The sequence below is a fragment of the Mus caroli genome, unplaced genomic scaffold, assembly GCF_978045245.1.
Source record: "Mus caroli unplaced genomic scaffold, Mus_caroli_1 scaffold_14, whole genome shotgun sequence".
Taxonomy (NCBI): Eukaryota; Metazoa; Chordata; class Mammalia; order Rodentia; family Muridae; genus Mus; species Mus caroli.
In genome coordinates, this window is record NW_028227269.1 from 77,477,577 (window position 1) to 77,491,814 (window position 14,238).

General features: G+C 47.2%; 1 protein-coding gene across 8 annotated transcripts in view; it reads right to left on the bottom strand.

Annotated features, from left to right (window-relative positions):
• Positions 1 to 14,238, bottom strand: part of Tmem229b (transmembrane protein 229B) — a 44,145-nt gene that overhangs the window by 12,808 nt on the left and 17,099 nt on the right. For 5 of the 8 annotated variants that reach the window (XM_021179149.3, XM_085830499.1, XM_085830501.1 and 2 more), the window contains exon 2: positions 2,896 to 3,076. The exons of 2 other annotated variants lie outside the window; for them this stretch is intronic. The gene's annotated coding sequence lies outside the window, so the exon portion shown is untranslated. Of the gene's footprint in view, positions 1 to 2,895; positions 3,077 to 5,653; positions 5,792 to 14,238 lie in introns of those variants that run through there. One more of the 8 variants, XM_021179146.3, reaches the window with a different exon arrangement.

The following is a 14,238-nucleotide window of genomic DNA, read 5'->3' on the forward strand; positions in this document are numbered from 1 at the left end:
AGCTCGCCACTAAGTGTTAGACATAACAGGCTCCAAGCCTATTTCTCAGACCAAATTCTGGCAGGAGCCACACATAAATATTCCAAGGTCAAAGCTGAGCCTCACAGCCATGGCGAAGCCACCCTTCAGGGCTTCAAGTCATGAGCCGTTAAAGACCCTTTGCCAGGGCACACATTACCCAGTACTTTCCTAAGTGCCAATCCACCCTGGTATGGAAATCTGACCCAGCTCAGCCCTGCTTTGGAAATGCCAGCCAAGACCAGCGCCCTGTGTACAGAATGTCCGGAGGGACCATCTGTCCAGAGCAGCAACAGCCAGAGTGTCAGAAACAACTATCCCACCCCTGACTTTGGAAGGACTCAGATGAAAAGGACTCCCATCCCAGATGGGAAGGATGAAGGTGATGGCACCAGGGATTGGAGTCTGTCCTGGCCCAGAGATTCACTGGGCTTGGGAAACAATTGATGACCTGCAGGTAAGGGCACAGGCTAGGCATTCTGTGTCCTGACTAGAATGCTCTTCTAGGACCTTCATGTGTCTCTCTGCTGTCACTCAACTCGGCTCTCACCCCTCTGAGACCTACCCGATCCCCAATCAAAGGTGGATGTTTGTTACTCAAACCATCCATGTTACTCACACCATCCCATGGTACTCAAACCATTCCATGTCACCTTCTCTGTAGCGTTCTCTAATAGTCTACTGCTGTTTATGGCCTTTCTCCTATTGCAGTGAGAACTCTGGAAGTGGTAAGTCTTAGTTTTCTTCACTGGTGCCTGGCAATAGTGCCTAATAATGAATGCATAGATGGATGGATGGGCGGGTGGGCGGGTGGGTAGACAGATAGATGGGCCCAAACAGGCCCAAGACCTTAAACACAATGGGAATAAAGAGCTAGCTGACTCAGTTTTTCTCCTCTCCTCTCTTTGGGGAGATTGCCTTTTAAGAGGTTTTAATTCTAAAATTTAAAAATATCTTTATTGTTTTATTTCAATTACTAAAATAATACATGCTCCCAGCTAAAATTTAGATACTATAGGAAGGAATGACTTAGCAAACAAAAGCTCCCCACCCCCCATTCTTAGAGAAAGTCACTATTAATGGTGCGTTCTTACAAGAAACTGCTGTAGAAGAAGCCTATTCTGGCACCACAGAAAGGAAGAGCCATCATAAGTAGACTTAGGTCACAGAGTCAGTATCTCTTCCTCTTTGCTATCTGCCCACAGGTGCACCGGAAGGCACTGGGACGCACTCTCTTACTTTCTGTTTTCACAGTCTTTTCCAAGTTCTACAGCCTGTGTGTTCATCCTTAGAATAGCTATATAATGTCCCACCAAGTGGAAAACTATAATTTACTTGACTAAGATGTTCAACAAAGGTAATAACTGTTTTCCATTTCCCCTATTACAGAGAACAGCACAGAAATATCTTCCATGTCTGTAACAAAAGAAATATTGCCATTTTCTTCTTTGAGATTATTTCATAATAAAAGATCTATCTATCCCTCCTCCCTTTCCTCCCCTCCCTTGTCTCTCCCTCCCTTCCTTTCTTCCTTCCTTCCACCATTTTTGTTTGTTTGAGACAGAGTCATTGATCCAAGGCTGGCTTCAAACTACTGATCCTCCTGCCTCTCAATTAAAGATGTGCACCTTCACATTCAGCTAGCTTGCTTTTTTTCTTTCTTTGCTTCCTTCCTGCCTTCTATCCCCTTCCCCATCCCAAACTGGGGAAGCCCAGGCTTTCCTCTATCTAGATAGCTGCCTGTCTCTGCCCTCCAAGTAGGGAGTGTGCTCCCATGCCCAGCATGGCAGATCTCTCCAGGAGTAATTCCAGCAGTGGAACTACCGAGTCAAAGGCATGGCAGCCTTCAGACTAACAGTGTAGATTGCTATGAGAACCTGTGCCATGTGATGGCATCTAGGTCACTACATCCTCACAGTGACCTCCATGACCCTCTTCCTCCTCTTCCCAGGCCCCCTCAAATCCAGGCCCACTTACCCTATTCTGGCGGCAAATCAAGAACACGTCCTGAAATGACCTGTTAGTAGCACATGATGACTTTGCAAGCATAAGTGAACTGGTAAATAGATTCTGACCCTCAGCTAGGAGAGTCAAAATCTCTATCTACAGCTGAGAAATAACCCAGTTACCTTGTTTCCCAATCTCTGCATACACCAGTATGGAATCAGCTCTGGGCTCCAAGGGACCAGCCCATGGGCTTCTAGAGGCTATCCAATCAAGCTGGTCTCAGTGCCAAAACAGCCTACGTGCCAACTACCTACCCTGACTTTCTGGAGCTCCCTTCTTTCTGATCCCCAATACCACCATTGTGTTGCCTGCTCTGCACTGACGTAATGGTCTTTGGGCCTCAGGGGTTAGGGAAAGCATCCAATTGCCATTCTTTAAAGTATCATCAAGGAAAAGCCAGAGGCAGAGACTGGGCTAGAGGCCAGATAAGAACACCATGCTCTGCAGTCAAGGCCTTTCACCCTGTGTGGTTTGTCTGGACTTAGGAGCCCAACTCCTTGAGGGCCAGTACATTAACTGTTCAAAGTATGGGGCAGAATTCAGATTCTAGGTAAGGCATAGCCCCTACTACTTGGATGGAAAGCACCCAGGAGTTTCTTGAGTCAGAACATGAAGACACCCTCTCCCAGGTGTCTAGTTTTATCCTGGTCAGCCAATCTGGGTCTGGCCCAGTCTTAGAAGTCATAAGATGGCTCCAATAGTGGCATAGCCTGAGACTGCTCAATGCTCACCTCTCATTCCTATGACAAGCCCTTGGACAGGAAGCAAGCTGAGAACTTGAACCCCTAGACCTGTACCCATGTTGATAAGATGCCAAATGGGAAGGCAGACTGGGCCAGTGATTCTCCTACGTGTCTGGGGCATACTCACTTATCACAGTCTTGACTGCGTGGCTGGGAACAGACATCAGGATCACTGTGCAGCTGTGTCCCAATTTAACCTCGTCTTGGTGTCAGACTGGACCTTGTCGCCATTCTCAGCAATGTAGACAAGCATTCACCCCAGTACTCAGTTAATTCTTGACTGGCTGAAGGATGGCTTTCATGTGTCTCTGGGAATAAAAGAGGTGGCCATCATTAGATTAATCCACCCCCAGTTCTGAGCAACCAGGCCAACCAAAAAGCAGATCTAAGGCCAAGTACTCAGCAACAGACCACCAAGGTTTCTTTCCTAGAACCTGACATCTCTCAGCCACTCTCTGCTCAGGGCAGTTGATTCAGACATCAGAGGCTGGGATAGTTCCCAGGTGATCATCTTGCAAGGTTAGTTAAGTCTTAGGGCCCTTTTGTACCACGCATGAATGCACACTTTGAAACCTAAAAGGAAATATAATTTTAGACTCCAGCTCCATTCTTAGCTTTAAAGTATACTCTGCCATGCAGGGGAGACCTCTATTTACAAGGGTAGTCAAGAACGTCATGGAGGGCAGCCAGTACAGGATCTTTGTTTTAGCATTTAAAACAGTGGTTCTCAACTGTCCTAATGCTGTGACCCTTTAATAATACATCCCTCATGCTGTGTTGACCCCCGACCATAATATTATTCCATTGCTACTTCAAATTGCTGCGGTTAGGAACAATAATGTAAATATCTGTGTTTTCTGATGGTCTTTTGGGGGTTGCAACCCACAGGTTGAGAACTGCTGATTTAGAGAATTAAGTATACCACACAAGGAAATGCAGGAAAGCAGAGAGTATGCTAAGCCTCTCTGAACCTGAGCTGAGCCTGGCGGTGCACCCCTTTAATCTTAGCACTCAGGAGATTTAGGCAGAAGAAATTCCCCAAATCAGATGTCAGCTAGGGCTGCATAGTGAGACCATTTCAAAAAAACCAAATGAAACAACAATAACAACAACAACAACAAATCTCAAATCTTACCTATAATCCACTACTGTAATACTGGTGAGGTCCTTTAAGAGTAAGGTTAACAACTCGCTTGAAGCTGATATAAATCTTACATCATAAGGCCTTTTGCCACATACATTCTCTCAATAATAACCCTAAGACATTTTCTTTTCCTTTTACAATACTAGAGATTGGACCCAGAACTTGGCATACACTAGACAAGGGCCTGACCACTGAGTGATACCCCCAGATCTTTAAAAATTGTGTATCTTACACTACCCGCTTAACAGCCCAACTGAAAGCTCCAGAACAAAAAGAAGCAAATACACCCAAGAGGAGTAGAAGGCAGGAAATAATCAAACTCAGGGCTGAAATCAACCAAGTAGAACAAAAAAGAACTATACAAAGAATCAACAAACTCAGGAGCTGGTTCAACAAGATAAATAAACCCTTAGCCTGACTAACCAGAGGGCACAGAGACAGTATCATTAGTCAGTCATTAAAGACAGCAGTCATTAAAAGTTTCCCAACCAAAAAAAGCCCAAGATCAGATGGGTTTAGTGCAAAATTCTAGCAGACCTTCAAAGAAGACCTAACACCAATACTCTTCAAACTATTCCACAAAATAGAAACAGTAGGAACACTGTCCAATTCATTCTATGAAGCCAAAGTTACACTGCATATTTTCCCTTGGAGATGGAACAGTTTCTGTCTAATCAGGAACTTGTCACAATTTCCTTTCATAGAGGACTTCATAAGAGATTTTTTTTCTACTTCTATCACATTTAATGTTACAAATAGATTTTAAAAACTGGTTGAGTGAATATTACTTTTTTTTTTTTTTTTTTTTTTTTTTTTTTGAGACAGGGTTTCTCTGTGTAGCCCTGGGTGTCCTGGAACTCGCTTTGTAGACCAGGCTGGCCTCAAACTCAGAAATCTGCCTGCCTCTGCCTCCCGAGTGCTGGGATTAAAGGCGTGCGCCACCACACCCGGCTGTGAATATTACTTCTAGCTTCAGAAGATACCATGCATATTTAAGAGGCATTTGACTATTATAAATTATTTTGCTGACTTAAAAATGTCAATACTGAGCTATATATTTTAAAATAAATTTTATTAGTTTAATTAAAAAAACTGTGTATCTTGACTAAGATACACACAACTATCCTGCCTCACAGTAGATAGAACGACAACCCTGGCTATGAAGACTAGTAAGACTTGATGCTTTATTTCAGGAATAATGAAATTAAATGAAGGTACCAGAGCTCCTATCAGACTCCCCTTGACACAGAGCCTTCTGTGCAGGTCTCCAGACAGGACTTTGCCCAGCACATGGGGGTAGCCTGAGAGGTGGCACTATCACCCCCACACATGGGTGAAACACAGAGGTGACGGTCTGTACTCCAGTATCATCTTCCTCCCTCCCAGAGGCTCTGAGTGGAAGCAGATCCTCTCCCATGGCTACCTAAACTAACAACTGGAAAGGTAGAGGACAACTGACAAGACAAAGTTTGAGGGTAGGGGCCATAAAACATACCCTGCCATGATTGCTTTAGAGGCTCACCTGTCCCCATGTCGGCTCCTTCCCTGGTGCCCCAGGACTGCACAGAGAACACTGAAGGTACGAGGTGTGCCTGTGGAGGGAGGCTGCTGTGCTCAGCTTCGCCCATCTCTCCCAATTCCTCTACAAACAGGAACCTCAGCCCTCCGATCACCTGTTCATCTTCCTCCTCTCCCCTAGCCTGCCTAACGGGGCTGGGGCAAAGGTCACCCTGGCACCTACCTATCGCCTGGATGAAAGAGTCTTAATGAAGCCTGCTCCATATCTTTATCCACCATTTGCACCACCTTGACATGGCCTGGAAAGTTCAATCCCACCCGTAGGCACTTCCTTTTTCCTGGGGCCAAGGCAAGCCACAGCAACAGCACAAGTCAAAACAGAAACAGAAACCAAAAACCACATCCTGCTTCTGCAGCCTGGTGCAGCCGATGGCCATCTGCTATGGGCTGAGATCCTATCCTAGGAGATGACACCACTCAATGGAAATCAGCCTCTGGTTGGCTACTTCCTGCTTCTCGGTCTGCTGGCTTTTTCTCTGGTGTGGATGAGATGCGAGGGTCACAGGGGTCCCACCTTTCTCTGCAAATGCACAAGCTGTCCCCAGATCTCTCTTAACATTCTAGCCTTCAAGAGCAGGATCCAAGATGGGCAGTGGTGGCGCACACCTTTAATCCCAGAACTATGGGAGGCAGAGGCAGGCAGATCTCTGGGGGTTGAGAGGCCAGCATGAGCTACAGAGTGAGTTCCAGGACAGCCAAGACTACACAGAGAAACCTTGTCTGGAAAAACAACCAAACACCACCACAACAAAGAGCAGGAATCCAGAGGGCAGAAACTACAAGGCTCTTTGGTGGCTCATACAGCCTGAGTCAGAAGCCTGAGCAGCACGTGAAATGTATCAGGAGCCCTCATAGCAGCTAACATGCAGGCAGAGCTGGGCCTACTCAAGCTTGTCAATTCTCATGATTCTCTTAGGACACCTGTGGAGCAGGGAAGGATGAGACAACATCTATTCTGGGGAGGTGGTGGTGGCGACAAATATAAAGGCTTAGGACATTAAGAGATTTGGTCAAAGGTGGGCAGTGGTGGCGCATGCCTTTAATCCCAGCACTTGGGGGGCAGAGGCAGGTACATTTCTGAGTTCAAGGCCAGCCTGGTCTACAGAGTGAGTTCTAGGACATCCAGGGCTACACAGAGAAATCCTGTCTCAGAGAGAGAGAGAGAGAGAGAGAGAGAGAGAGAGAGAGAGAGAGAAGATTTGGTCAAACCTATGCATCTAATGAAACCCTGGGCCTTGGGCACCTTGCTCCTTTGAAGCCCTGAGATGGAGGGCTCAGGGATTACGACTCAGTTTCCATCCCTGTCTCCCCCAGCCCACCTCTGTGGCGTACCTACTCAGACACTTCCTATGCTGCTGCTTTGAGAGGCCACCACAGCCTTCAAAGTCATCCCGGCATTTCCATTGCCATGAGACTCTAACCATATTTCCATAAAATATGTCATCCCATCTGTAAATAACGTCACGTGTGTGTGTGTCACACCGGATGAGTTCCTGGAGACCACAGGTCTTCTATTGGACAGCTGAGCAAGCAGAACAGAGAAGGATCCAGCTAAATTCTTGGCTGATAGAGTCATCTAGTTTGCTATTAACCAACGCTAGCAATGCCTGAAGTTTGTCTCTTATATCCATGGTACCTTCGTGGAAAAGGAGCTCTTGCCCATAAGCATCACCAAGGGGTCTGTCTCTGCAGATGGGAGGCACAAAGGGAGTGCTCCTTCTCCAAGCACCAGCACAGACCAAGAGGGGGTGGCATGGGTCTGGGTGATACCCAAGATCTGCCTGAAAGTCCACAGGGAGAGTGAGGCTGGGAACAGAGTGTCCCAGACAGGCATCCCTGGAGACACCCGAAGGCTCCTGCGTAGCAGAAGTCCAGGTAGGTTCAGGCCAGAGAACAACAAAGCCCATTTTGTTATTTCTACAATGTGCATGGCCCCAGCCAGTTCTCCTGAGGAGGATTCATTTCCCAAAGAGGTTTAACCAGCAGCTGCTGGCAGGAATGTCCCCTGCGTCATTTTCTCTCCTCTGTAACTATTTAGGGTAAGCTGGGCTTGCAGGATTCAGTCTACTTCTCGGACTGGAATCCAAATCCTCTCACCTACTCCATCTCTATAGCCTGGAACCTAAGAAGAGGGCCAGAGGGGGGTTGCAACAACACCCTTTCACTTGCAGGCCTCTCTCCCCAGAAATCCCCAAATCTCTCAGAAAAAGGTAAAAATCAAATATTCAAACTGGGCTCCCAGCACTCACGAGGTGGAGACAGGAGGATCAGGAGTTCAAGGCTAGCTTCAGCTACTCATCAAGTTCTACGTGAAACCTCATCTAACAACAACAATATAAACAACAACACATGGGCAACAAATGTGACCAAAAATGTGATCATTCACCAAAACAAATAAACAAACAAACACACACACTCTCACAACCAAGTACTTAGCACTTCCCTAACCAGCTGTGGGGGACTCCCTACACACACACACACACACACACACACAGAGAGAGAGAGAGAGAGAGAGAGAGAGAGAGAGAACAGTTTCTCTACCGATATCCATCGCTTATCCTAACAGTTTTAAAATCTGAAATTCTACCCCAAGACAATGTCAGTTTCTCCCAGAAATGTGAGGGCTCCCTCCCACATGACTGCCCCACCTCAGATACCAATAACAAACAGGTTTTCACCCACTGACTACAAACCATTATTCCTAGGCCCTTGATTTCCACCTCACAGATGCCCCACAGAACTCACAGAAACACATACCTTGACAGGGCAGCTGGACAAAGAGAAAAATGGCGCAAGGTAGAGATGGCGGCGGGGGGGGGGGGTGCTGCACAGCCAGCGCCCGTTCAGCAACTGGAGCACCGCACATTTTGATAAGATTGTCAAGAGCTTTACACTCTGAGAGGTTAATGCTGGGGGCTGGAAGGTCCACCCCTCTAATCCCTTTATCACAAGGAGTTCTGGTGATTGGCCAGGGCCCCACCCTAAGAACTTCATTAGTGAAAACTCAGGTGGAACCAAAGAGGCCGGCTCAACCGCGTTAGCTCGTTCTAGAGTGAGACCAGCACTCAACACTATGGCTTTGGCAGGTTCCCAAGTCACAGAACTACAAACACAATTGGTGTGCAGGTATTCCAAGGGACAAGCAATACGTCACCACCTCCTGGGAAGCAAATGGGAGGCACAGGCGTGTGTGTGTGTGTGTGTGTGTGTGTGTGTGTGTGTGTGTGTAGACAGCAGCTGGCCCCTTGCTGCTTTTGGTTTGGCCTTCCACTTGGCCCTTTGCTCTGGGCTTGGACTCTGGAGGTCCCTGCCTCCTCCTCTTCTCACCCCCACCTTCTCTCACTTGGAACTTCTTGTCCTGCCCCCTCCTGTCCCCTCATAGTCCTCCTCACTTAATTCTGCCTTAGCAAGTCCCTTCCAATCTCTCTCTCTTAACAAAACACTGATTGCCAACCAGTACACCCGGGAGTGTTTTTCCTGACAACCTCCCCACACAGCCTCTTCCCTTTCCTTCCCAGGATGTTCACTGGCACCTGGTAGCTCCTACTTAGTGCCTGAAAAGCTGGACAGCTGCTGAGCTTTCTAATTAGCCTCCTGGCTGAGGTCCCAGAGCTGGGCATGTGTTACAGTCTCCTTGCCTCTCCCTTATCCATAACCCTCCCCACACAGATCCCATTAGGTCACTGCCAGAGGCTCTAGCAACCTCATGGGATGACCCTAGCAAGCCATCTCCTGTCAGTCATAAGAGACCAGCAGCCTTCCAGCCCCACAGGAGTGACCAGGAATCTGGGTGGGCCCCTCCCTCCTCATCATTGTCTGTGTCTTCAGGTGCAAGGGTGACTCCTCATAAAGAAGACTAGAGGTCATTTTTTGATTGTTTTTTTTTTTTTTAAATATCATCCTGAGTGAGGTAACCCAGACCCAAAAGGACATGCATGACAGGAACCTAGCCTAACTGTCCTCTGAGAGGCTCCACCCAACAGACAATGGAAAGAGATGCAGGGACTCACACCCAAACAGTAGATGGAGCTCAGGGAGTCTTGTGGAAGAGTTGGGAGAAAGACTGAGGGACCCAAAGAGGACAGGGACTCCACAAGAAAACTAACAGAGTCAACTAACCTTGGGGACTCCTAGAGACTAAATCACCAACCAAAGAACAAGCATGGGCTGGACTGGACCTAGGCCCCCTGCACATATGTAGATGAGCAGCCTGGTCTCCTGTGGGTCCCCCAAACAACTGGAGTAGGGGCTGTTCCTGAGTCCATTGCCTACCTGCCTGCCTGTGGATCCCATACCCCTAAATGGACAACCTTGTCTGGCCTCAGTGGGAGAGGATGTGCCTAGTCCACCTAGTCTGGCAATAACTAGATGTGTGGGGTGGGGGTGGGGGGATGGGGACTGACACCCAGAGGGGGCCTTTCCTTTCTAAAGGGAATGAGGGGAGGACTTCCATGAAGGGGTATTGGAAGGACAGGAAGGGCTGATATTGAGTTGTAAAGTGAATAAATAAATTTAATTAAAACAAAATAAAACCACAGCTAGACCTGCCCAGCAGTGTGGTTCAGTGCTCTGCTTCCATAACTAAGCCATCCCAGAGGCTTTCAAGCAACCACAGCCAAGCCCAGGAAGTCTGAGTTCACTGTAGGTCAGGCACTGTATGAATGTGAATTAAGACAATGCTCTTGCCCCTCCCACCACAGACAATTCCCACTCTGGTTGCAAGGTACGCAGTGCTGTATACAGCTCTGGCTCAGCCAACCAAAACCACTGCCTACCAAACAAAAATCCACCAGCTAGAAATGCCCCCTTGCAGGCACTGGCTGCACTAACAACAAGTTTGGCAAAATGGATTACTTTAACCAATGGTCTAACCTTCCTCCTGCCTGTGGTTTTGACTGATGGTCTAACCTTCCTTATGCCTGTGAGCAAAGGAACTTTTTTTTTTGACCGGGTTTCTCTGTGTAGCCCTAGCTGTCCTGGAACATGTTTTGTAGACCAGACTGTCCTTTAACTCAGAGATCCACTTACTTTTGCCTCCTGAGTGCTGGGATCACAGCTATTGAACATTCCTTTTTATCCAGACTAATATGATGGGATTTCTATCACTGTTAATCAAGAAACTCCTAAGACAGGCACGAGGATCACACATCCACATAGCCACCTATCCAGGTCCAACAGCAATGGCTCTGATCCTTGCAGACAGAAAGGGAAACATGGGGAGAAATCAGACCTCAAATTGATAAGTCAGGTTAAACAGTATGGCTAATGTAAGCCTCCCTCCTGGTCATTGTCCGAACCTTAATTGGTAGAAAGGAAAATTTACCTTCCCTTTGCCAGCAACCTAGCAAATCTTGCCCATCTCCTGTAAACAGCACTCATGTGGACCAGGAAAAAAGAACATGCCAAGAACAGGAAGTGCACAAATTCTTTTTTTCTCAAAATTCCAAAAATATACCATGTAATCGGGTAGCCGCTGGACATGTGAGATTATTTAAGTGTTAATAAATAAAAGTGAGCTGGGGGGGGGGCATGCCTTTAATCCAGCACTTGGGAGGCAGAGGCAGGTGGATTTCTGAGTTTGAGGCCAGCCTGGTCTACAGAGTGAGTTCCAGGACAGCCAGGGCTACACAGAGAAGCCCTGTCTCGAGAAACCAAAAAGTAAAAGTGATTGAAATTGAACTAGCCGAATTGCAAGTACTCGAAGCTAAATATGGCCCTTGTCTGCCATATTGGATAGCAGATATGGAATATTTCCGCCGTCACAGGACATGCCATTGGCTAGTACTACTCTAGATTTGCTAACCCTGAGTTCCATTCTCTTGATCCCAGGTATCTTGTGCCTTCAGAGCAGGTATCTGTGTTCTCTCGCCAAAACAGGTCACGTGGCCAAGACTAGCATTTGAAATGAAGGGAGGGTAACCTTTCATGGAAGTTACTATCTACGGTATGTAAAGTGACTTCTACGCAAGTGACCAGGAGACAGTTGTGGCTATTGAGGGATAAGGTCGGCCTTTGGTTCATGCTATAGCTCAGACTATCAGTAATGCTTTGAGGGTTGAAAATCATTTCTTGATTTTGTATCTGTGCCAGACAGCTTCCAGTAGGCTAATTCATCTGACTCCACACAAGTCTATGAGATGCACACAGACCCACCAACTTATTTAGGAAGATGAAGCTCAAAGAGGTTAAGAAACTTGCTTATGTCTACACCTAAAAATTTGGAGGCCAAAAGTCTCTACTAGTACCTACCCACCCCACACCCCACATGAAAGATAGAGATATAAGGGGGAGGGTCTAAGATGACTTGATTTGCCTATAGCAATGAGCCATTTCAAGTTGACAACAGTTCCTTATAAGCTACTGGACATTACCTATAGGCCCAGGATCTGCCAATCAAGGCTTGAAAGGCACCATACCATAACCACAGGAAGGCCTCGCTACTGTGACATTGGTAGAGGTCAGAAGACAAGCATGTGATATTTATCCTGGGTATAATGCAAATTTATTTAAGGAAGCTTTCTGGACCACAGGCTCCTTATCTCTGTATTCCCCATGTTCTAGACAGCACTTGAGGTATGTGTTCTCCAAGAATGAGGAACTGTGGCCAAAAGCAGTCTGAAGGGCAGGTATACTGGGGTGAAGGGTGTGGATGGAAGAACGACGGTTCATCATCGGTGGAACTATGAATTCCCTGCTTGCTCTCCGCCTGATTCCATCTGGCCCATTTCATTTAAGCGATGGCACACAGGAAAGGCTGCCAGCCACTTGGCAAAGCAGACGGCAGCCACCTCAGGCACCTTCATGAGGACCCATGAGTTCAGCGATCCTGGCCCCTCCCTCGGCTTCTTGCTGGACAGCTCCATCTACTGAGCAGGCACCCAGCCTTGCAACACGCTCAAATTATGGCTCCAAACAGCAGTTAGGCAAGAGTAATTAAAGGCAATGTTATCTCAGTCAGTCTCTCATTAGCCATATAATTAGACTGCTGAAAATAATTAACATTCCTTTTGACAAAGGAAACAAGAGGACCCATTACACTCATTAAGGGAGCCTCAAGCCAGTCTAGGAAGCTGAGGACTCCTAGTCCCGCCTGTGGCACAGCAACATTGGGTGACTCAGACCTGGTGGCAAGTCCTGCCCTGGGCCAGGCTGCTGGGTGAGCTGATGCATGTGACACTGTATTCCTCTGTGTATGTGTTACAGATAATAATAACACACATGCGCACATGGAGAAAACAACCCCGAGGGAGGTGCAGAGCCACATCAGGGCTGGAGGCCAAGGGCAGGCATGTGCCTCCTCAGAGCCTGAGAATGACAGACAAGACATATCCTAGGAACAATTAAGCTGAAGCAGCACCAGAAAACAAGAATGAATCACAAGGCCTTCCTGAAGACAGAAGTCAGGTGAGAATAAGTTGAGGCGAATGCCGCCCTCCCAAGAGAACAATGAAATAGCAATAATGACAGCTGACACAGCACATGCAATGGACACCATTCCATGCATTATCTCACTCAGCGCTTACAGAAATCCTATGCGTTAGAGACTGTCATTGCCTCCCCTATATAAGTGAGTCCCTAAGTGGTTATAGGGGACTATCTCCAGATCATGATACCAGGGCTAGGCTGCAGAGTCTCTGCTCCACTGGAGGGGCACTTTGCAGGGTCCATACTTAAGAGACGTGACCTGAAAATGTGAAGATGAGAGGCAAGGAGCACCCAGGGTTCCTGCAAAACTGAACCAGCAAAGACAACAGGGATGAAATGACTTAAAACATGACAAGTAGGAGTCGGCTCTCTCCCCCACAGTGTGGCTCACTGGGCTTGAACTCCGGTCATCAGGCTTGGTAGCAAGTGCTTTTACCTACTGAGCCATTTCATTGGCCCCAGAAGCTACTTTTTAAAATGCCTAGCATGGTACGAGTACTTAATAAGATTTTGTTGAACAAAGTAAAAAGCAGTAGCCCCTGTCTGTTATACCAACCCAGGTATATACCTGGCTGTCTCTCAAGCACATACATGCTCTAGCCTCTTGGAGTCTCTGTTCAGAATTTCTACCCCCGACTCCACCTGGAATGGCTCTGTCTCTCATCTGTTCTTCAGTGCTCTCTCAAAGATTTTGCTCTCATGGATGAAAAAAAAAATTATTCTCTTTGGAAAAAGTCCACCACAATCCTTCTGACCCCGCCCCCAAACTCTTAAAGGCACAGGGTTCCAGTGCTGGTTGAACTGTGCTGTGAGGTCACAACATTGACAATTCACAGGCATCTTACCTTTTAGGAGGTTCAAGGCTTGTCTTGGTAGGCTAAAGAGAGGCCTCCTTTAATACCCCACTGTGTGCAATAAAGCTGAGTAATATCTGTAGTCACACTCTTATATGTCATTTGCATGAAGGACAAGTCAGCTTCTACTGATGGGAGAAGGATGAGGAAAATAGTGTGGAGAAGCCATGACTCAATGAGTCCAGGCTCAGCACAGCCTGGCTCTTCCCCAAGGCCATGCCTTCGGAATGGCCCACCTGGCCCTAGAGAGATTTGAACTCCCACCCTTTAGGCTAATCAGAAATACCTGTAAACACACAGGGGCTAGTTGGGGATTGGAGTAGAACAGACATGAAAGCAGTCCTGGAAGGAGGAAGAGACAGCCCTTCCAGGCATAAGAACTCGACACTGGGACTTCTATCATCTGCTAAAATGATCCCCACCCAGCGCATTCTCTCCCTTCTTTGCCTTCTTTTCTGTCATTTTTGTT